Source organism: Schistocerca gregaria, chromosome 1 (genome assembly GCF_023897955.1).
Source record: "Schistocerca gregaria isolate iqSchGreg1 chromosome 1, iqSchGreg1.2, whole genome shotgun sequence".
Classification (NCBI taxonomy): domain Eukaryota; kingdom Metazoa; phylum Arthropoda; class Insecta; order Orthoptera; family Acrididae; genus Schistocerca; species Schistocerca gregaria.
The window spans coordinates 686048708-686070473 of record NC_064920.1 but is presented as its reverse complement, the minus strand read 5'-3'; the positions used below and the strand labels follow the sequence as shown (position 1 = coordinate 686070473).

At 43.6% G+C, this 21766-nt stretch overlaps 1 protein-coding gene and 2 non-coding genes across 11 annotated transcripts in view; 1 reads left to right on the top strand and 2 right to left on the bottom strand.

Annotated features, from left to right (window-relative positions):
• The window catches only part of LOC126364463 (ran-binding protein 3), a 280357-nt gene that overhangs the window by 195398 nt on the left and 63193 nt on the right, over window positions 1-21766 (bottom strand). The gene's annotated exons all lie outside the window — the stretch shown is intronic.
• Trnaa-agc (transfer RNA alanine (anticodon AGC)) lies at window positions 1545-1617 on the bottom strand. Its single transcript has one exon. It is a non-coding gene; the product is annotated as a tRNA-Ala (tRNA).
• On the top strand, window positions 1756-1828 carry Trnaa-agc (transfer RNA alanine (anticodon AGC)). Its single transcript has one exon. It is a non-coding gene; the product is annotated as a tRNA-Ala (tRNA).

The following is a 21766-nucleotide window of genomic DNA, read 5'->3' as shown; positions in this document are numbered from 1 at the left end:
TTCTAATTGTTTTACTATTTGTATATATATATTTATGTCGATGTACAATTGGTTTGTTTTGTAAATATTATTTGTATTTTTACGCTGGGTCTTGCCTAAGGAAAACTATGGTATCGAACGATTACATCGATAGGTCGTGTGGAGAAAAAGTGTTTAGGATCTTTGGTAGTGTTAACTCTGCCGCGTGGAGCGGGCAGAGATGAGTGTCTGGCTGGAGGAGGGCAGTGGAGCAGTTGTGTTGTGTGACGCTCCCGCGAGTTGCCGCGCTTTCGGGGTTTGGCAGCAAGTAATTGCGCTCGAGTTACTATGTTAGTTTCTGACACGGTGTCGCGGACGGGAAGCATTAGCTGGCGCACATCAAGAGCCCGTTTCGCCTGGTGACCGTGTCGAGAAGAAGGCGCGCCAACATCCAGCTTCTGCAACAGCGACGGCCGACAATGAGGGACTGTCGCCACGTCCTCAATCGACGGCTTCAAACCTTCAATCAACCAACAAGGGAAGACTGGAAGCACGTAAAGTTTAGAATTGTATGGCAGACCTCAGCTTTTCGAACTGTTCCATTTTCGTAACTATAATTACAGCAACTTAGCATAAACATTTGTTGCTCATTGTACCAATTGCATTACCAAGCACGGTCCCTTCCTTTCCCGGAATGAACCCGACTGTCGTTGAAATTCAACGCCAGCATTAAAGTAATATTATTTCATTTCACTGCTTTAATTTCGATCTTCAGTTAAAGTATTCGTAGCTGGCTACAATATTTAGATTACGCAAGCACAAATTATGAGTGCGAGGTTTGTTACCATATTTTAGCTTACCTGTGAGTACAGCTCAGCTTGGTACGTACTAAATTTTACTATTGTCAATTGTTCAGAATCATTTAATTCAAGTTCAAAGTTAAATCTCTTATTTCTAAACTGCGTAGATTCAAGTAGCTTTTGAAATGATTGTTGAGGAAGCCCAAGACTAACCGTATTTGACTGAATTTCGATGTGCTTCAGAAACAAAGCTCACTATTAATTTCAGTCACTAAATTAACTTTCAATTTTCCGATTTTATTAATTCTTTTGCTAAAGTAAGTCAGAGTGTAGCGAAATTTATTACTTCTGACAAACTTTCAGTTTTCACACTACACGTGTCAACCTTCAGTTGCCACGCTTCTAGTGCTAATTACCTTTCTTTTTCAGTTACTGTAGTAATTGTCCATAGGACTGGCGACCGTAATTTCCCCAAAGCGCAAATATCTAATTACCGCTAGTTAATTGTTAACGCCACGGCCGCACATTTACTTTCTTTAATAATTTTATCCTTTTCTCAAAATTAATTTTCACCAGTTTCATTTGCATTATTCCTTTCATTTAGATGTAACCCTTTCCTCCCTCTTTACCGCCAGATAAACTTCGGTGACGATCGCTTTTCCCAAATTTCCATTAGGTACACTACGTTTAATTTTTCACTGTCATTAAGGTCGATAAGTGAGGGGGAGGTTACACGGTAGTAGTTGAAATATACCGTTATTCTCAAATTATCAATAAAAAAATTTCTGGAGGCGCCGGGTATCGATCCCGGTACCTCTCACATGCTAAGCGAGCGCTCTACCATCTGAGCTACGCCCCCAGTACAACGTCGAGCCGGTATCTTGAGAAGTTGCATGTACGTCCTTGTAACGGGACCTCGATTTCTTGTTACGTCACTCTCCGGTGAACGACGAAAGTTGCTAGGCTCGTACCCACTGGCGGAGTATCAAACGCGACTGGGGGCGTAGCTCAGATGGTAGAGCGCTCGCTTAGCATGTGAGAGGTACCGGGATCGATACCCGGCGCCTCCAGTATTTTTGTCGCATTTGTTGCTGCACTGAGGGTTTTTCGTTTAGCTGATGATCAAAAGTAAAGCCGTCGTCGTGTACTAGGCATAGTCCTATTTGGATAAGATACGTGGGTGTGCTGCCTCCGATTTTTTCATTGTGTTGTCGGTATCGGTTGAGGTATTAGATGCCGTGCACAATACTAGGTCGACTTTCGCGCTTTACTGCCACAAGTTACCAACCTCTGCCACTAGAGAGCTACGAGCTGAAGCTTATATGTAAAGGAACTATATCGGTGCGTAATAAACAGCGTGTTGTAATCAAGTTTCTAACCGCAGGAAATGTACATCCAATTGAAGTGCATAGAGGAATGAAAGCTGAGTACTTTTTGTGCGTGAGGGTTATGGGTTTCTTTACAACAATGCAACTGGCATTGAAAGCTAAGTTCACCTTTTTGACCCCGATAACAAGAGAGCAGCAATGGAGTTTACAAAGCATCACCAATGCTAAAAAAAAAGTGCAAGATCATCCCATCAGCAGGCTAAGTAATGCTCACAGAATTCTGGAATGTTCAAGGCGTAGCGCATTTGAAATTTCCTAAAGCCACTGTAACCTCTGCAAGGTACTGTGATCCTGGCATCACGAAATCGAACGGTTTTCCACACATGGGGCACCCTCTCTTCAGCGAGACAATGCCAGACCGCACAAGAACACTGCGACATCTGCAGCAATCTGACGTCTTGATGGCATCAATCATCCTCCATACAGTCCCGACTTGGCCTCATCCCATTTTCATTGGCTTCCGAAATTTGCTTCACTTTGTCTGCACCGTTTCATCACTATCAGAGTTGAGGTTGTGGCTCTGTCAACAATGTCAAACATTCTACAGTGAAGGTTTCAACAAACTGGTCTTTCGTTGGGGGAACTTTGAGCCTCGCGAGGGTGACCTTTACTGAGAAATAAATATACAGATATGAGGAATGGAGGTGTAGAATGCTAAATAAGAGTTTTCACCTACAAAATCCGGAGGCATTACTGTTCAGCTCGCACTCTTGCGTTGCTCACAAATCTACAGGCGTTTTACATGTTACTAAAAGTAGTGGAATTAAACAAGTTTCCAATGCTTCTCTTTTGGGCTGGGCTTCTCTTTAACGCTCGTGTGGGATTATAAATCACTCATTCTTACCCTCGTATTATTTTACTTCTTTCTGCTGCAAAAGAATGAACTTCAGCTTGTGAAGGCTCAAGTTCCAGGCCTTTCTTTTAAAACTATGATGGCGACTCAATATGACCCCTAATTTCAGTAATGATGACATTTTTATCTGTTGTTAACTTGTGTATAGATAACCACAGTCATCGCATTTTGTTTGGGTGAGAGTAACTTACGGTCAGAGGTCAAGTGTTCCAATCAAGTCCACATCATTAAGGGAATAAATTTTCCGACTGGTTGAGTGGAAGTATTTAAATCCCTTAGTTTCTTCATTTCAGCCTTTAATTTGTCCAGTATAGTGGTATTTGCCGAATTAACTGCAACTTTATAGTAACGTAATCTCCCGTTTTCTTCCCTCCTGCTTTTAAGTGAACGACTGCCATGAAGTCGTAGTAGATACCTCCAGCTTGTAGTATGTGGATAATGGGCCTATAAAATAGTGTGTTGTCCTTTGTTTTCCATCTCGTTTGTTCTTGCACGTAACGTTTCTTGTGTGGCCATCAACAGTCATTATGAATTCATTTCTTTGATGCATTAGAACATTTAACTCATATTTTATAAGAATTTCCTCCACTCCACAGCTCCATTGAAAATATGTTAGGAGTATAGTATATGGAAATGGTGCCGTGGTTTTGGGGCCAAGTTCAGCTACTTATCATGACATCATCAAATGAAGACAGGTATGAGACTTATGAACCTTGTTCAGATTTTGCCCTCGCTCTTTCACGTGAAAATTTTGTTCTCTTATTTAGGGAATTAAAATTTCCGGGGTTGCTTTCACAGCTTTTGATTTTGCTTTGCTTGTTTCTTGTTTATTCCAAATCCAATACCACACCGCTTGTTATTTATTGAAACGGTAGCCGATCAGGATGCAGGTGATTTTTTTCTCAATAGCAAGAATTATCAACAGAAAAGTTAATGTGCTTTGTTGTTTCTGGTAAAGCCGGTAACTGTAGCTGGAAATTTTGCTTTTCTTGTACAGTCTGTTACACCCTTTCTGTCCAGGACTTAAACCTGAGAACTTCACATCTTTGAACTAGAACATCTTCTGACAGTATTTTCTGTCTTATGTGGGGTCTTGGTAACTGTCTCTCCTTGTTCTCTCGGAGTACTTTAATGGAAGCATTTGGAAATACTGCGTTTTATGCATTCTTATTTCTCGGCTCTGTCCCATCAGATTTCTCTGACTGATTTTCTGGAGGTGTTTACGTAGTTGCATCCTTTGCTTCCAGAGCCCAGCGATACTGCAGGCATGGTATACCATTCGTTGTTATCTCATTGCGCTTCCGATCCAAGTAAAGTTTGACAAATGTATGTACACATGTTTGTTTATGCATGAAAACAGGGTATCACTATTGTCATTCATCTGAACCCAACCATCAGCAGCATCTCAAAATGAATGTGGTCCAGTTCCTCTAGAACACCTCTATTTCATTTCTGAATGTCAGTTCACCTTCACCACTTTCCCATTTCTTCAATTCTCCCCACTAATTTTTCTTCTTCTTCTTCTTGAATTCTTCCAGCAGACATTCTGCTGACGTAAGTTCTATTTCTTCAACTAATACATCTGAAACATCATCTTCCTATTCTTCATAATGGTCAAATTCATCCACGATATCAAATTCTCATGACGTCATGGATTCGACACCGTTCCTCACAAGAGTCTTCTAACCAAACTGTGTACCTACTATCGCCTCAGTTGTGCGGTTGGATTCACGATTTCCTGTCAGAAAGGTCACAGTTTGTAGTAATACACGGAAAGTCATCAAATAGAACAGAAGTAATACCTGGCGTTCCCCAGGAAGTGTTATAGGCCCTCTAAAAATGGTTCAAATGCCTCTGAGCACTATGGGACTTAACACCTGAGGTCATCAGTCCTCTAGAACTTAGAACAACTTAAACCTAACTAATCTAAGGACATCACATACATCCATGCCCGAAGCAGGATTCGAACCTGCGACCGTAGCAGACGCGCCGGCCACACCGGCCGGCATAGTTCCTCTATTGTTCCTGATCTATATTAACGACATAGGAGACAATCCGAGTAGCCGTCTTAGATTCTTTACAGATTATGCTGTCATTTACCGCCTTGTAAAGTCATCAGATGATCAAATCGACTTGCAAAATAATTTAGGTAAAATATCTGTATGGTGCGAAAAGTGGCAATTGACCCTGAATAAAGAAATTTGTGAAGTTATTTACATGAGTGCTAAAGAAATCAGCTAAATTTTGATTACGCGATAAGTCACACAAATCTGAGGGCTCTAAATTCAAATAAATACTTAGGGATTACAATTACAAATAACTTAAATTGGAACGATCACATAGATAATAATATGAGTGAAGCAAACCAAAGACTGCGATTTATTGGCAGAACACTTAGAAGGTGCAACAGATCTACCAAAGAGTTTGCTTGCACTACGCTTGTCCGCCCTATTCTGGAGTATTGCTGTGCGGTGTGGGATCCGCATCTGGTGGGACTGACGGATGACATCAAAAAGTACAAAGAAGGGCAGCTAGTTTTGTATTATCGCGAAATAGTGGATATAGTGTCACAGACATGAAACGTGAATTGGAATGGCAAGCATTAAAACGAAGGCGACTTTCGTTGCAACTGGATCTTCTCATGAAATTTCAATCACCAGTTTTCTCCTCCGATTGCGAAAACATTCTGTTGGCACCCACCTATATAGGTAGAAATCATCATCACGATAAGAGAAATCAGGGCTCGCACAGAAAAATTCAAGTGCTCGTTTTTCTCGCGTGCCGTTCGGGAGTGTAACGGCAGAGAGACGGCATGAAGGTGGTTCACTGAACCGTCTGCTCAGGCCCTTTATTGTGAATAGCAGAGTAGTCACTTAGACGTAGAAGAAGATTCTCTGCCTTCTTGTTGATCACTTTTTTGGGTGAAATCATGTTCCTCGTAGTCATTTCTTTCACTTCCGCTTTCTTCTACTTCTGCAAGAACTACATTTTCCTGTATTTCTTCATGACATCCACTTTCTTGGACTACCTCACAGTTCGCTTCATGTGCCACGCTATCACTTTCCCTGTCCGTACCGACACTTTCACTGTACCTATTCATCTTGTCTCATCCCAGGAATCTCTGCTATTGCTTCCATTTTCAGCGTCCGATTCCATTTTAATGCGTTTATAAAATTCGGCTGTTGCTTCCATTTTCACCATCGGATTCCATTTTAACACGCTTATAAAATACGGCTACTTCAGAAGCTAGAGAGCTTTCCAAATTCGAACAACTACACCAGTGAAAAGCAATCTAGAACCTTTAAGCCGAAGCTTTTGTAAGTCCTATACGTCTGGATTTCCTGAGGTTTTGCCTGTAAACTAAATCACGATGACCTGCAGAGTGCGAGGTTTCAGCAACACACGCTACATGTTTGGTTGGTTTAAAGGAGGGGAGTGGGGGAAGGAACCAAACTGCGAGTTCATAGGTCCCTTGTTCCCGGTAAAATAATTGCACAAGGGAAAGAAGGAAAGGAGACGTACAGAACAATAACAGGAGAATGGAAGAATCAGATAAAACGATGACCGTGGCTGGCCGACAATGAGGATAAAAAGAAAAAGCCAGTCACTCTGCGACACATTAAAACATGCAGCCTAAAAGCATTAGAGTGGAGAAAACAAAGGGACAAAGGACATGCGCGAAAACTTATATAGAATGATAAAACCCACTGTCACGTATAAAACGTAAAACTAAATTAGCCGATGAAATGTCAGCTAAAACTACTGGCAAAGAGTCCGGTAACTGAAGAGTCCGTCGCAGGGCAGCCAAAGAAGGGCAGCTCACCAAGATATGGGCCACTGTCAACCGGGCGCCGCACCGAGACTGAGGTGGGTCATCACGGCGCAGGAGGTAGCTGTATGTCACCCAAGCGTGTACAATGCGGAGCCGACAGAGAACCACAGAGTCTCTCCGAGAGGCCCGCGTGGAGGTCTTTCACACATTCGTAGTCTCCTTAATGGCACGCAGTTTGTTGTGCGTACTGAGGTTATGCCATTCCGTCTCCAAAGCCGCAAAACCTTGCGGCGTAGTACTGAACGCAGGACAGTTGCACAGACGCCGATCTCCATAAGCGGTTTCAGCGTGGCCTGTCGGCAAGTTCGTTGCCTGGGATTCCGACGTGACCTGGGGTCCAGACAAACACTAATGAATTGACTGGACCGTTTCAGGGCATAGGTGCACTCCTGGATGGTCGGCACCAAAGGATGACAAGGGTCGCACTGATCGGTAGCTTCTAGGCTGCTAAAGGAGTCAGTAAACAGAAGAAACGACTCCCCAGGGCATAAACAGATGTGCTCTAGCAGGAGATATAGCCACCAGCTCGGCAGTGAAAACACTGCAGCCATTGGGCAAGGAATGCTGTTCAACAATCCTTCATGGACGTACGCGAAGCCAGCGTGATCATCATCAGCCATCGAACCGTCGGTGTAAACCATTTCATGGCCTTGGTACATGTCAACAACCGAGAGGAAGTGGCAGCAGAGAGCCGTGGGGTTAAGAGTCCTTAGGGCCATGTAAAGGTCCAGGTGTGCGTGAATAGACCTGAAGTATAGGTGGTAAAGGCAAGGACTCCAGTTCGAAAAGAAGGGATCGGACACGAACTGTAATTGTAAGCCCTGACGTGGGCCGCTAATGCGCGAAATGAACCACCGTGGGTGGGAGAAGGAGACGGTAATTCGGATGCGCAGGAGTACTACGAACGTGTGCAACGTAACTGGCCAGCAGTTGAGCACGCCTAACCTGCAATGGAGGGACTCTGGTCTCAAAAAGGACGCTGGTTACCGGACTCTTCCTAAAAGCTCCTGTCGCTAAGCGGGCGCCGACGAACCATAAACCACACTTCCATAGTCAAGGTGGGATTGAAGGAGGACTCTATAGAGCTGCAGCAGCGTAGAGCTGCAGCAGCGTAGAGCTGCAGCAGCGTAGAGCTGCAGCAGCGTAGAGCTGCAGCAGCGTAGAGCGATCTGCACCCCAGTTGGTGTTGCTCAGGCAGCGGAGGGCATTGAGATACTGCCAGCACTTCTGCTTAACCTGACGAAGGTGAGGAAGCCAAGTCAATTGGCCGTCGAAAACCAGTCCTAAGAATCGGTATGTCTCCACTACAGTGAGCGGATCGTCATTAAGGTGAAGTTCTGGTTTCGGATGAACGGTACGACGCCAACAGAAGTGCATAACACACGACTTTGCGGCCGAAAACTGGAAACCGTGGGCTAGAGCCCATGACTGCGCTTTGTGGATGGCTCCCTGTAGGCGCCGCTCAGCAACACCAGTACTGGTGGAGCAGTACGAAACGCAAAAGTCGTCTGCCTACAGAGATGAGACGGACGGTCCTAAAGCTGCTGCTAGACCATTAATGGCCACTGAAAATAGAGATACACTCAATACAGAGACCTGCGGGATACCATTCTCCTGGATATGGGGAACTATTGGGGGGCACCAACTTAGACACAGAAAATACGAAGCGTCAGGAAATTTTGGATAAAAATCGGGAGCGGGCATTGGAGACCCCATTCGTATAATGTGGCAGGGATATGATGTCACCAGATCGTACATACACTTTTCGTAAAGCAAAAGAGACGGCAACAAGGTGTTGGCGTCTGGAAAAGACTGTTCAGATGGCAGATTCAAGGGACACAACATTATCAGAGGTGAGCGACTCTGGCGGAAGCCGCAATGACATGGAACCAGTAGGCCACCTGACTCCAGGACCCAACCCAACTGCCAATACACCATATGTTCCAGCAGCTTCAAACAACGCTGGTGAGACTGATGCGCCGATAGCTATCCACATCAAACGTCTTTTTACCAGGTTTGAGCCCGGAATGATGGTGTGCTCTCCCGCCACTGCGATGGAAAGACGCCATCGCACCAAATCCGGTTGAAGATGACGAGGAGATGTCGCCTGTAGTCAGATGAGAGATGTTTAATCATCTGGTTGTGGATCCGATCTGGCCCAGGAGCCATTTCAGGACAATGTGCAAGGGCACTGAGGAGCTCCCACTCTGTAAATGGGGCGTTATAGGATTCACTGCGGCGTGTACTGTACTAGAGGACTTTCCCTTTCACCCGCCGTTTGAGAGAGGGTGGGGTGATCCTCCGACGCAGAGGCTCGGGCATAGCGCCCAGGAAAGTGCTCTGCAATCGCGTTTGCGTCGGTAGATAACACGCCATTTATGTCAACACCCGGAACACTTGTTGAACAGATGCCGTAGCTCAGCCAGGCGGTGGAAAAAACCGCCAAATTTCCACTGGAGGATTACGTCATCTTGAGACTGGGAGGGTATGGAGCATTCAATGAGGCAGTTTACGCCTCAGGGTCACCTGCTGCCACCGACTTATTTCCTGAGCAGTCTATATCCATTGTCTCTGAGGGTCTGGCGAGATCTAGGTCCTCAGCAGACGCCAGAATCTCAACCTCATCCACAGAGCAGAGCCGAGGAAAACTTACGCTTCCTGACGGTTGGGGTGGGGGGTGTTGCTCCCGAAGTAGGTGGTGCAGAAAAAACAGGGAGGTACCCCTCCATCATCAAGGGGACAGGTGTAGTATTGTGGCTCTGAGAGGTGACAGGGGTTGGCGGAGCTGATAGGGCTAGAACTGTTGTAGCGCCAGTGTAAGACGATGTCATACATACAGGATGTAGGCGTTCAAATTTCCTCTTAGCCTCAGTGCAGATCAGTCGCTCCAGGGTCTTGTAAACATGATTTTCCTTTCTTTCTGGAGAATCCTGCAGTCAGGCTAACAAGTGAATGGTGCTCTCCGCAGCTGACACAGATAGGAGGCGGGGCACAAGAGTATTGGGATGTGATGGGCGTCCACAGTCTCGACACGTGACGCTGGAAGTACAGTGGGAAGACATATGGCCGAACTTCCAGCATTTAAAGCACCGCATTGGGGAAGGCACATAGGGCTTTACATCACAGCGGTAGACCATCATTTTGACCTTCTCCGGTAATGTATGTGGCAACCTGATTATACCACAGACACCAGTGGACACGCCGAACAAAATGTAGTCCTCACCGCTCTAAATTGGCGCGCAGCTCATCGGCAGACTGCAAAAGAAGGTCCCTGTGAAATACGATACCCTGGGCGATATTTATGCTCTTATGAGGCGTGATGGTTACAGAAACATCCCACAGCTTGTGACTCGCGAGTGAAGTCCGTGACTGGGCACAGGATGTTGTTTTGTTCAAGACTGACCCAGATCTCATTTTGGACAAGCCCTCCACTTCCCCAAACTTGTCCTCTAAATGCTCAACAAAAAACTGAGGCTTGCCCCATCAGCTATGCAACACAGAAGGTACCGGGGCGAATAAGACATACTGCCATTCCTTAGGCTGACGTTCCTCCCATGTTGTGGCCAGGGAGGGGAACGATTTGGGTACGTACTTCTGTGAGTTAAACTGAGACTGTGAACGCTTAGATACTGCTGGTGTTTGATCACCAGCAAGAGAAGATGTACTACGCTTCATCGCGTGTCATCCGCCCTGATACCACCCACTCCGACCTGGGACCCTCCCCACGGGCGCCGCGCAGCCGCAGCAAAGGCCACCTGTCAGGATGGCCATTGCCCGGAGTCCCGATGCCCCAGGGTGACGGCCATCCACTCCTCGGCATACATGGGGTGTTAACGACGCAGACATCAACAGAGCGATCCCTGTGTGGTCAGGGGCCAACCGACTTGCTATTGTGCTGGGTATCAGGCGCAACCAAGCAAACAAGTCCATTATCGTCAGCGTAGAAAACGATACTAAACAGTTGGTGGAAAAATACGCACCCAGGAGGGTGACCTCGCCCAACAGTTGGATAATGAGCAGAAGTGCAGATCCATGTAGAAGGATACTATAGGTCTCAGCACATGATGGACACGATGCACCATGTAAGGCGCCCTTCCCCAATTGGCTCGGTCTTCGGGAAAATTTTGAAAAGTGGAGGTAAAACCCTACAGGGGACCATCACATGAAAGCCGAAACGTTGACACTCCTTTTAGTTGCCTCTTACCACAAGCAGGAGTACCTCGGGCAGCAGCACTGTGCTCCATGTTATCATTTTTATGTATTCCTTCGCCTAGAGGAGTCACACAATCTGCATACCTTTCCACTAGTTCCAGTTCCCTTTGTATTTCCAATAAAAATATACAATTGTAGAAGAATATTATAACCTGGATTTTATGTAAAATTTTCAGAGTTTTTGAATATTCTAAATGTATGCATTAGAAGTACTCTTTACTGTTCTCGTCGTTATGAGATCACTGGTGCTGTAGTATACGGTATACAATTGTATGTTTTGGGGAACAGATATTGCATATATATTTACTAAAATTTACTAGTGATGTCATATTTTCCTTTTTGGGTCTCGGGAGTGATAATTTCACTGTGAATGGGCAAATGTTATTTTGTTTATAATGTAAACTAAGTACTCCTTTTGAGAAAATGTTCCAAGTAGTACAACACTATGAAGCACGAACAAAATATAGCCACAAAATCTGCTTTACGTCAACAATTTATAAGTACAGGTTCACGCGACTCATCCGCCAAGGAATTATATTCACCATTTGTAAGTGCAAACACTCATCTGTAGAACATAAATATAATTTATCTTAATATTGTCTTAGAAAAATATACTAATAAAAGAGTGTCGGACCAATCTCCCCTTCGTAAAACGCGTTTGCCCGAGTGTTTCATTTCCGAGAATCGTTAAAAAGTGAAAACGTTTGGATTTTAATAGACGAGACCACAGACGTTGCAGATCAGTGTGTATGTAGTGCAGTAGTCGGTACGAAAGGATAACATCATCCAACAACTGCAAAAATTCAATGGACTACACAGCGAAGCAGAAATGGTGAGCTATCCGGAAGGTTACCGTCTCGTTTCGAATATCAAGAAAATTTACATTAAAGCAACCACTAGAGTTTCAGTTATCAGAGAACTGGCTCCGAAGTTAGCATTCCATCCTCAGCCTGGTTTAACGGAATGGGATCCGTGGTTGGAGGCCATATGGTATTCTGTTCTGCTGAACGTTCCAATGGAAAAAAAAGTACACAGTTTAGTCTGGAGGACGCAGCTTCTACACATATAGTTCGAAAATGTTTCAACTCAAGTGATAAACAAAACTGCAGTACATCCATAGTCATTTTCAATCCTACCAGAAATCATAAAGAAACTGCAGGCTGGGAACAACTCACTGCAACGATAATTGTCACTGGTGAATCAGGTGTTGCAGACACTGTCCGTAGAAACACAAGGAGATGCAAAAATTACTTTTGATTTTCTGAATGCAGTTCTTGGTAAAAATACAAGCTATAAAACGGTGTGTGATGTTGCGAAACACCTGGCCGGTGAAATGTGCGAAGTGAAAGAGTAACTCAGTAAATGTCGTTTTTACTTCACAAAACCTCCTTTAGTGACAGACGAATAACGTTTCACTGCATAAAACATCAGGACGACATTTCTCGTCTATTGCAACGGCTGCATTGGACAATACGGTGCATTTCTAACATTTTTTTTTATTTCATTTCTCTAAGTTTTAGATTAAGAAGTGTACTACTTTTCTACAGTAACTGTTTAAAAATAATTAAATTATGATGAACTGATGACAATATTTGTTATTCGTAACATTTGTTGACTGGAACATTTTTATTTTGCATATCGTTTATGCATATTTTACCAATTTTTAGTGCATATATTGACATTTGTTTTTGCATAGAAATTCCAGGTTTGAGTATAACACTGAATTACATTATCACAATATTATTTTGTCTTTCTTGACTTTCCACAGCAACTGTGTCGACATATTTTGTATGTATTTACTCGGCTTGTAATTCATTTCAATCATGCTCTCCTAACAGCTCCCCAATACTATCGGCTACAATCTTTGAAATAAAGGGTGAGACAGGATGCACATTTTATTTTTCGCAGAGAGAGAGAGAGAGAGAGAGAGAGAGAGAGATCGATTGTACTACACTGACTCAACGAGTGCCCCGGCACAGGTTAGAAGGTATTGTGTCTTTTCCATTTATAAATACGATTATAAATTACGGCAAATATATTTGTGTTTTAAATACTTGTGAATGACATCTCGCAATAGGGTACAGAATGCATTAATTCAGCTACAAGTAGGACGCTAAATAGCATAACTTCCTGCCGAGCCACAACTGGAGAAGAATATTTGGGTTTTAAATACTATTAACGATAAGTTTTAAAACTCTTAACAATCTAGCGCTCCGTACGTACGCCGATGGTACATGTATGCAGATTGCGTTCAGTGGTTGCCTGGGAAAGAGACCGGGGCCGGTGGGCCCGTGCCCTGCCCGCCCCGAGATATGCGCTGCCGCGTTCCTCGCGTGCACAGCGCGCGTGTGAGGACAGGCCGGCATGCGGCACGCACACCACCAGTGTCACCACATCCCGACGTCCACCACTATCGGGGCCTCAATTCCTTACAGCTCGCATTGGAAACCACAGGTCGTCAATAAGCGCATAATGCTGGAAAAAGCATCCGACTGTGTCACGTAGTCCCACATTAAACAACAACAAATTTAATAGCTGTAAGTTGCGAAATGTTTGATAAAATGTTCTAGAATGGTAAGATCAAAGTCGTGGGATAGTTCCTCGAATCACAATGAGCGTTTCCTTTAGCTCAACGAAGTAAAGCAAGCTGCTGCGACATTAAATTAACGGTGAGCCCTATTTCATTAGCTGGCCACGGCACCCCACAGGCAGAGAAAGAGCCCCAATAATGCACTACTAGATTCATTCCGGTTAGTTCCTACGTCCAAGAACTCCCTGGCTCACAAAATTCTGTAATTCTTGACAGCTGTTGCAGGCTACGCTCTTGATGTAATCGCGGACGACTACCGCATTGCTTGCAATGCGCGGTAGTGTCTCATATCCAAACAGTTCCAATACACGGTTATCACTATGAATCGATAAATTTTAAACGATATATACATGTTATTTCATATGCTACATTCTTGTAACCAACATTTAAATGCTGTCAATATCCAGCTGCTTTTAAGCGCCAGTCCCGAGAACACTGCTTCTCCGATATTAGGTATGAGTAAGATCTATGTTCAGTAAATCGATGGGCACATAACCTGGGACTTAAACAGAAGCCTAAGACGTCATGGCGTTCCTTATATCACACAGAAAGCTGAGCAAGAGTATTTTTGTGAAATAGTTTCTCTTACACGCCCTGACGATATACAATTAAGCTGTAAAAAAACAAGATGCTCGTGTAATCCTTGACCATCATTTAAAACAGCAAACTCTAGCAGCAGGCAGGAAATCAATCTCTCTCTCTCTCTCTCTCTCTCTCTCTCTCTCTCTCTCTCTCTCTCCCTCGCTCACTTATACGCAACTTGAAAATTCAGAAAATCACTTCCACTTCCTCCACCAAAAAACATATTGAGTCACGGCTGTAATCTCGAAGTCATTACTACTGTAATGCAGTTCAAAATGCCAAAAACAAGGGAAACTCCAGACGACATAGGCTAATCCACATTTATGTGTGGTTTTCCAGCTGTAGGACAAGAGGGTCCCTGCACCCGCATTCGCTCATCCGCCTTCTTTTCAAAACGAGTGTGTGTGTGTGTGTGTGTGTGTGTGTGTGTGTGTGTGTGTGTGTTTTCTTATGGTGGAGGCCTCGACCGTCATAGTTTGTGAGTTATCACGATCAAGTTATTTTTCATATGTAAACCTCAATTAATTAGGAAATAATCAACATACACCTGCTCCAAAAAGCACTCGATAAAATATCTATCAGTGTGATGAATGCCTTCCTGACTGGAAGAACACGTCTGGGAAATAAGATGAGTCAGTGTCTCATTTCTTCGGTCCAAAATCTGCTTCCGTACTGTAGAACAAGATCGAGAGCATATCCTTTTTTAATAAAATTTCGGCGACTAAAATAGGCAGATTCACGCATTAGAGCTGGCCATTCCGATCACATTACAATTATACCATTGTCAACACTTGGTGCTAGTGTGGTGAATGTTTTATCTAGCGTAGTAGGCTATGTACACAGTAAGACGCTGTAATAGCGCCTCAACAAAGAGAAGAGAGAGATTCGATGTTTAAATGTTTTACAGCAACGAATACGTAATACTGTACTGAAAAGCAGTCACAAGAAAAAACGTGTACAAACGATGGTGAAGATGCAGACTGATTTGTTTGTGATCAAAGATTCGATGAAAATACCACGAAATGCTGCCATGCAATTCTGTATGAAAGAAAACAAAACTTAAGTTAGGAATTGTTGAGCCGTCAATGGCAAACGAACATTCGAGGCAATCCTAACAGGCTACGCTAGCCGTGTAGTAAGTCAAAACGCAACGAGCTCCACAGTCAAGAAGTACACAGCAGTTTGTTCTTGTGAACATTCACTGAAGGTTTGACGGAAATTACACGATTTGAATTTTACGCCGTCTGCACATACTTACCGCCCATGCCATGGGCGATACTTCAGCAACAGTGTCCTGATGCTCAAAAATCCGTGGACAGTGAAGAGAATTCGTCCCTTCTTCCGCTAGTTTCGACTTTGAATCTTCTTTTCGTTTACCTTGACATTCAAATTCATTCTTCAATTGCCAATAATACTATTTACTGATCTTTACTGATCACCTGTGCTCATCTTCTTCCAATTCAGATTTAACCTTCTATACTGAAGGGCCAAAAATAATGGTATAGCGATGCGTATTCAAATACAGAGATATGTAAACAGAAAGAATACGGTGCTGCGGTCGGCAACGTCTATATAAGACGTGTGTGGCGTAGTTAGGTCGGACAATGCTGCTATAATGGCAGTTTATCGAGATCTTATTGAGTTGAACGTGGTGTTACAGTCGGCGCACGACCGATGGGACACAGCATCTCCAAGGTAGCGATAAGGTAGGGATTTTCCCTTACGACCATTTCATGAGTGTACCGTGAATATCAGGAGTCCGGTAAAACATCAAATCTCCGACACTGCTGCGGACGGTAAAAGATCCTGCAAGAACGGGACCGACGACGACTGAAGAGAATCGTTCAACAAGACAGAAGTTGCAATCCTTCCGCAAATTGCTTCAGATTTCAATGCTGAGCCGCCAACTAGAGTGAGCGTGCGAACCATTCAACGAAACATAATCTAAATGGGCTTTCGGAGCCGAAGGCCCACTCGTGAAACCTTGATGACTGCATGAACAAAGTTGTACGCCTCGCTCGGGCCTGTCAACACCGGCATTGTACTCTTTATGACTGGAAACATGTTGCCTGGTCGGCCGAGTCTCGTTTCATGTTGTATCGAGCGGAAGGGCATGTACGGGTATGGAGACAAGCTCGTGAGTCCATGGAACCTGAATGTCAACAGGGGACTGTTCAAGCTGGTGGAGGCTCTGTAATGGTGTGGGGCGTGAGACCCCTGACACGAGACACGTACGTTATCATCTTGTCTGATCACCTGCATCCATTCATGTCCAGTGTGCATCCCGACGGACTATGGCAATTCCAGAAGGACAGTGCGAGACCCCACAAGCCCAGAATTCCAACGGAGTGGCTCCAGGAATACTCTTCTGAGTTTAAACACTTCCCATGAACTCCCCAGGCATGAACACTATTGAACGTTATCTGGTTCAAATGGCTCTGAGCACTATGGGACTTAACAGCTGAGGTCATCAGTCCCCTAGAACTTAGAACTACTTAAACCTAACTAACCTAAGGACATCAAACATACCCATGCCCGAGGCAGGATTCGAACCTGCGACCGTAGCAGTCTCGCGGTTCCGGACTGAAGCGCCTAGAACCGCACGGCCACCGCGCGTTATCTGGGATACGTTGCAACTTGTTGTTCAGAAGAGATCTCCACCCCCTCGTACTCTTACGGATTTATGGACAGCTCTGCAGGATTCATGCCATCAATTCACTCCAGCACTACTTCAGACATTAGTCCAGTCCACGCCATGTCGTGTTGCACCACTTCTGAGTGCTCGCGGGGTCCTACTCCATATTAGGCAGGTGTACCAGTTTATTTGGCTCTCCAGTGTATACACTATGTAGAAGATACTTACGTGGAAAATATTGTACAACCAACCAAAATTTCTGTGATAGTTGTCCATACAGTCCCATACTTCAAATGAAACATTAACTTTTCTCCTTCATTTTGAAAACAAACTTATTAGTCGGCAAAATTTTCTTTTCTGTGAATGTCTGGCAAAGAAAATTTGACGAAGTATTTCAATGGTGCAATAGGTGTCTCATGTTACGGGGCTTACAAGATATTTAAACTCATGAATAAAAGTTGGTTCTACTCTAATATGAAAGCGCATATTACTACGAGATATTATCAGACCTTTGTCTTTTTCAATAATAACTTCCACACCATATTATCTCTCTGTATCAGCTAGTCTATAACATCCGCTGTCTCATCTGCAGTATTCATCTGACTTCTTGTTAAGCCTCCTACCTTAAAATTTCCAAATTATGCGTACGCCTCTTTCATCGAGTATTGTATATAATGAATAAACTTGGAGGCATGAAGTAATCTGTCTCCGTCTCCTCCAATTACAATACTACTGGTGTCTTCAACGACCCTCAGAAATAATTTTTCTTTTTAATCGACGAATGGGCTGCAAATTAGTCTTCGATCTCTGCAGTCTGCTTTTGTAATCTCCTGGTATGTGGCTCAGCTGCCAATGGCAAAAGGCTATTTGCAACACAAACACCACTCCTTATTTGTCTCTAAAATCCTTTTCAGTATCACTCTCTGAGACCAATAACGAGGCTTGTGCCTTTTCCGCCCTAAATCCTAACTGATATCGTCAAACGTTTAGAAACCGTGCTTGCAATAATCTTACTATTTATGAAATAAGACATATACTATGTAATTACCGCCTCTCTTTGTCGTCGTCATCTCTGCTAGTACAGTCATTGTTACACCTAACAAATCATTTGATTATATCCTCACTTTCACAGACTTTATTGTTAAATGTAGTCGATGCGTGTAATCTACTATGTCGTGGTTCACTCAACGGATCAGATGGTGTATCATCATCATCATCATCATCATCATCATCATCACCAGCCTTTGTCTTTCGCAATTTATTAAGAGTTCGTACAATTTCTAAATGTTTTGGTTTGTCAGTTATCACTTCTTTTCTCCCCCGCTCCTAATAAATATCCATGAAATGTTTTGGTTTGTCAGTTATCACTTCTTTTCTCTCCCGCTCCTAATAAATATCCATGAGATCAGTTCTTATGACTGTGCGGAAACCGAATATATATCTCGTAGAATTTTAATATTTCTTTTTCGTAAGTGACTAAGTCGTTCATTGCATGTCACCTATCTACCACAAGAATTTAACACTCAAGTTGTTAGGGTCCGCTTGTTCTTCCTTCTGTTTGCTTCAGAATCTCCTACGCCACATCTTTTCCGTGTAGCCTCAGGCGACTGTGTGTATGTTTGCCCGAAGTTCTTTCGTCGGTACCGCACACGGTTGAGCGATTACGATTTTTATTGAACGACTTCTGAGGAGCGGTCCAGAGCGTGAAGCGAAACTGGAGTCCGACTGGCCAAGTAACGGCTTTGATACGTCTCCAACTACCCTACTGCGCCGGTTTTGGGTCAGAAACGTCCTGAAAGGGGGCGGCGAAAGCCACGAACTTTGTAGACGCGACTTTGTCGCCAACTTGCCTGCTTTCTAGCCAGCTATTCAGCAGCAACCGACGGTCCTCCTAAGAAGCGAGCACAGCTCTCTATAACTAAGGATGTTCCAATGACAAAAATGCGTTAGTGTTCAACACTAGCGTTATTTTACTAAGCTGTAAAGACTATAAATCTACTGAGACATCAGTTAAAATATCGAAAGTTCACAAACTAAAGGAGGTGTTTTAATTACAGGCAACCTGAATCGGCCAAACTAAGCATGAGCATCTAGAATATCATGTATAACAGTATTCTCAACAAGCGCCATATGATAATTACCCTCGTCTTCGAAAATGATAATTCTATTGTCAACTACACTAAACCTTTTGCCTACTTGACACGACGAACCATCATCAGACCTTGACTACCCTGCAAAATACGGAATTTTAATCACATGGAAATTTTCAAGGATCACCTTGAACTATACGATACATTATCAGAGGCAGCATTCTCACAATCTGGACGAAGTTGGAAAGGGGTTCGGAACTGATGCATCGCTAAGTTTACGATTTCGTCCCGCAGATGCAACAGCGAACTGCAGCTATTATCCTGGTTCATGTTACACCTACTAAGGCAAAGGTAACTGACTTAATTGGTTTGTGAGCAACAGTGCATTTCAGAAACCAACCGTATAGGGCTGCTATACCTGCAACTCGTCTAACGGGGGTTTATTGTTGAGCAGTGAGGGCGCTGATCTCTGTTGATATAGACATGGGAAGCTTTTTCAGAAAAGCTAACTGCGAGAAAATGCAGTTTCAAAATATTGTTGACATTCTCTCTAATGACATCGTACATGCCATATATTAATGTAAGTATATATTAATATTAAAATCACTTGTATCAATGTATAACGAACCAACAAATGCTCTAGCTGAACACTAAGAATAACCCAATTTTCAGACTTAATTGTATAAAAAGCAGTCAAATGGAAACGAGACATATTGAAAAAATTAAGTAAGCCTTTTATTAGTTCAAAAGTAATCGCCATAACTTAACACATTTACTCTACTGTGAGACAAGACGATCCATGCCTCCATGGAAAAATGTTTGCAACTGCCTACTGAACTTCGATTGCACCCAGACGTGCAGCTCTTCATCCGAAGTAAATTTATGGCCACAAATGCCTTTCTCTCATATGTCCAAAAACACGGAAATCACACGGGGAGAGATGTGGAAGAGCTTACGGCTTCCTAGCATAGCTTCTCCAAACTCTTTCAACGACTTCTTCTTGTAACTCAAATTGCAGCCAGATTCTGTAAAGTTGATATTGTGGTATCTGCGACTTATCACTCACTCTGACTTGTAGCAGATAACGCAATTTCTTGCTCACATCTAGCTTGACTTTTGTGACGGACCATTAACTGCAGCCTATTCACCACACATGACTTTTTGCTGTAGGCATTTCCGTCACATGCAGTGAGAGCAGTTCAGCTGTTCATCACTGTGAATAGAACACAAAAATATCTTTAGAGTTCACTCGCCTTTTCGTTCGCCTGGCGAGCTCGAGAATCGTACGGTCCTACTGCAAACCAGTGGCACCTGCCATATGTTAAGATTCACCAAAGTCTGCCCCTTTGTCACCTTTATCTGCTTCTCATGGTTCAGCATTCCGTCTTTGATCTGGCTGTGGTCCTGTCTGTCTAGCTAGGATTCAATATATGTACTCAATGCCGTTTATCATTGTGTAACGGCAGTGAAGGCTGCCCTCGGTTTAATATTGTGTTTCGCTCAGTTCTTATATCAGTGTATTTCTCTGTTACTCCCTACTTTCTTTCATATTAGTGTTGTGATATTCTCAAACATTTCCCAGTATCCAAACAAATCAGGGACCTCATCCAAATGGGAACATTAGTGGTCTCTTACACGGTCAGATCTGGATAAGAAATAAATTTTGAATCTCGGTTGCCTGTTAATATTACCATGGCTGCAAACTGGTTAAGTACTTTTGTATTCTGGCCGCCTGGGATTGCACAAGCAGTAGGAGATGACTTTGTGAGCACCATGAACCATGGACCTTGCCGTTGGTGGGGAGGCTTGCGTGCCTCAGCGATACAGATGGCCGTACCGTAGGTGCAACCACAACGGAGGGGTATCTGTTGAGAGGCCAGACAAATGTGTGGTTCCTGAAGAGGGGCAGCAGCCTTTTCAGTAGTTGCAAAGGTAACAGTCTGGATGATTGACAGATCTGGCCTTGCAACATTAACCAAAACGGCCTTGCTGTGCTGGTACCGCGAACGGCTGAAAGCAAGGTGAAACTACGGCCGTAATTTCTCCCGAGGACATGCAGCTTTACTGTATGATTAAATGATGATGGCGTCCTCTTGGATAAAATATTCCGGAGGTAAAATAGTCCCCCATTCGGATCTCCGGGCAGGGACTACTCAGGAGGACGTCGTTATCAGGAGAAAGAAAACTGGCTTTCTACGGATCGGAGCGTCGAATGTCAGATCCCTTAATCGGGCAGGTAGGTTAGAAAATTTAAAAAGGGAAATGGATAGGTTTAAGTTAGATATAGTGGGAATTAGTGAAGTTCGGTGGCAGGAGGAAAAAGACTTCTGGTCAGGGGACTACAGGGTTATAAATACAAAATCAAATAGGGGTAATGCAGGAGTAGGTTTAATAATGAATAAAAAAATAGGAGTGCAGGTAAGCTACTACAAACAGCATAGTGAACGCATTATTGTGGCCACAATAGACACAAAGCTCACGCCTACTACAGTAGTACAAGTTTATATGCCAACTAGCTCTGCAGATGATTAAGAAATTGATGAAATGTATGATGAGATAAAAGAAATTATTCAGGTAGTGAAGGGAGACGAAAATTTAATAGTCATGGGTGACTGGAATTCGGTAGTAGGAAAAGGGAGAGGAGAAAACATAGTAGGTGATTATGGATTGGGGCTAAGAAATGAAAGAGGAAGCCGTCTGGTAGAATTTTGCACAGAGCATAACTTAATCATAGCTAACACTTGGTTCAAGAATCATAAAAGAAGGTTGTATACATGGAAGAATCCTGGAGATACTAAAAGGTATCAAATAGATTATATAAAGGTA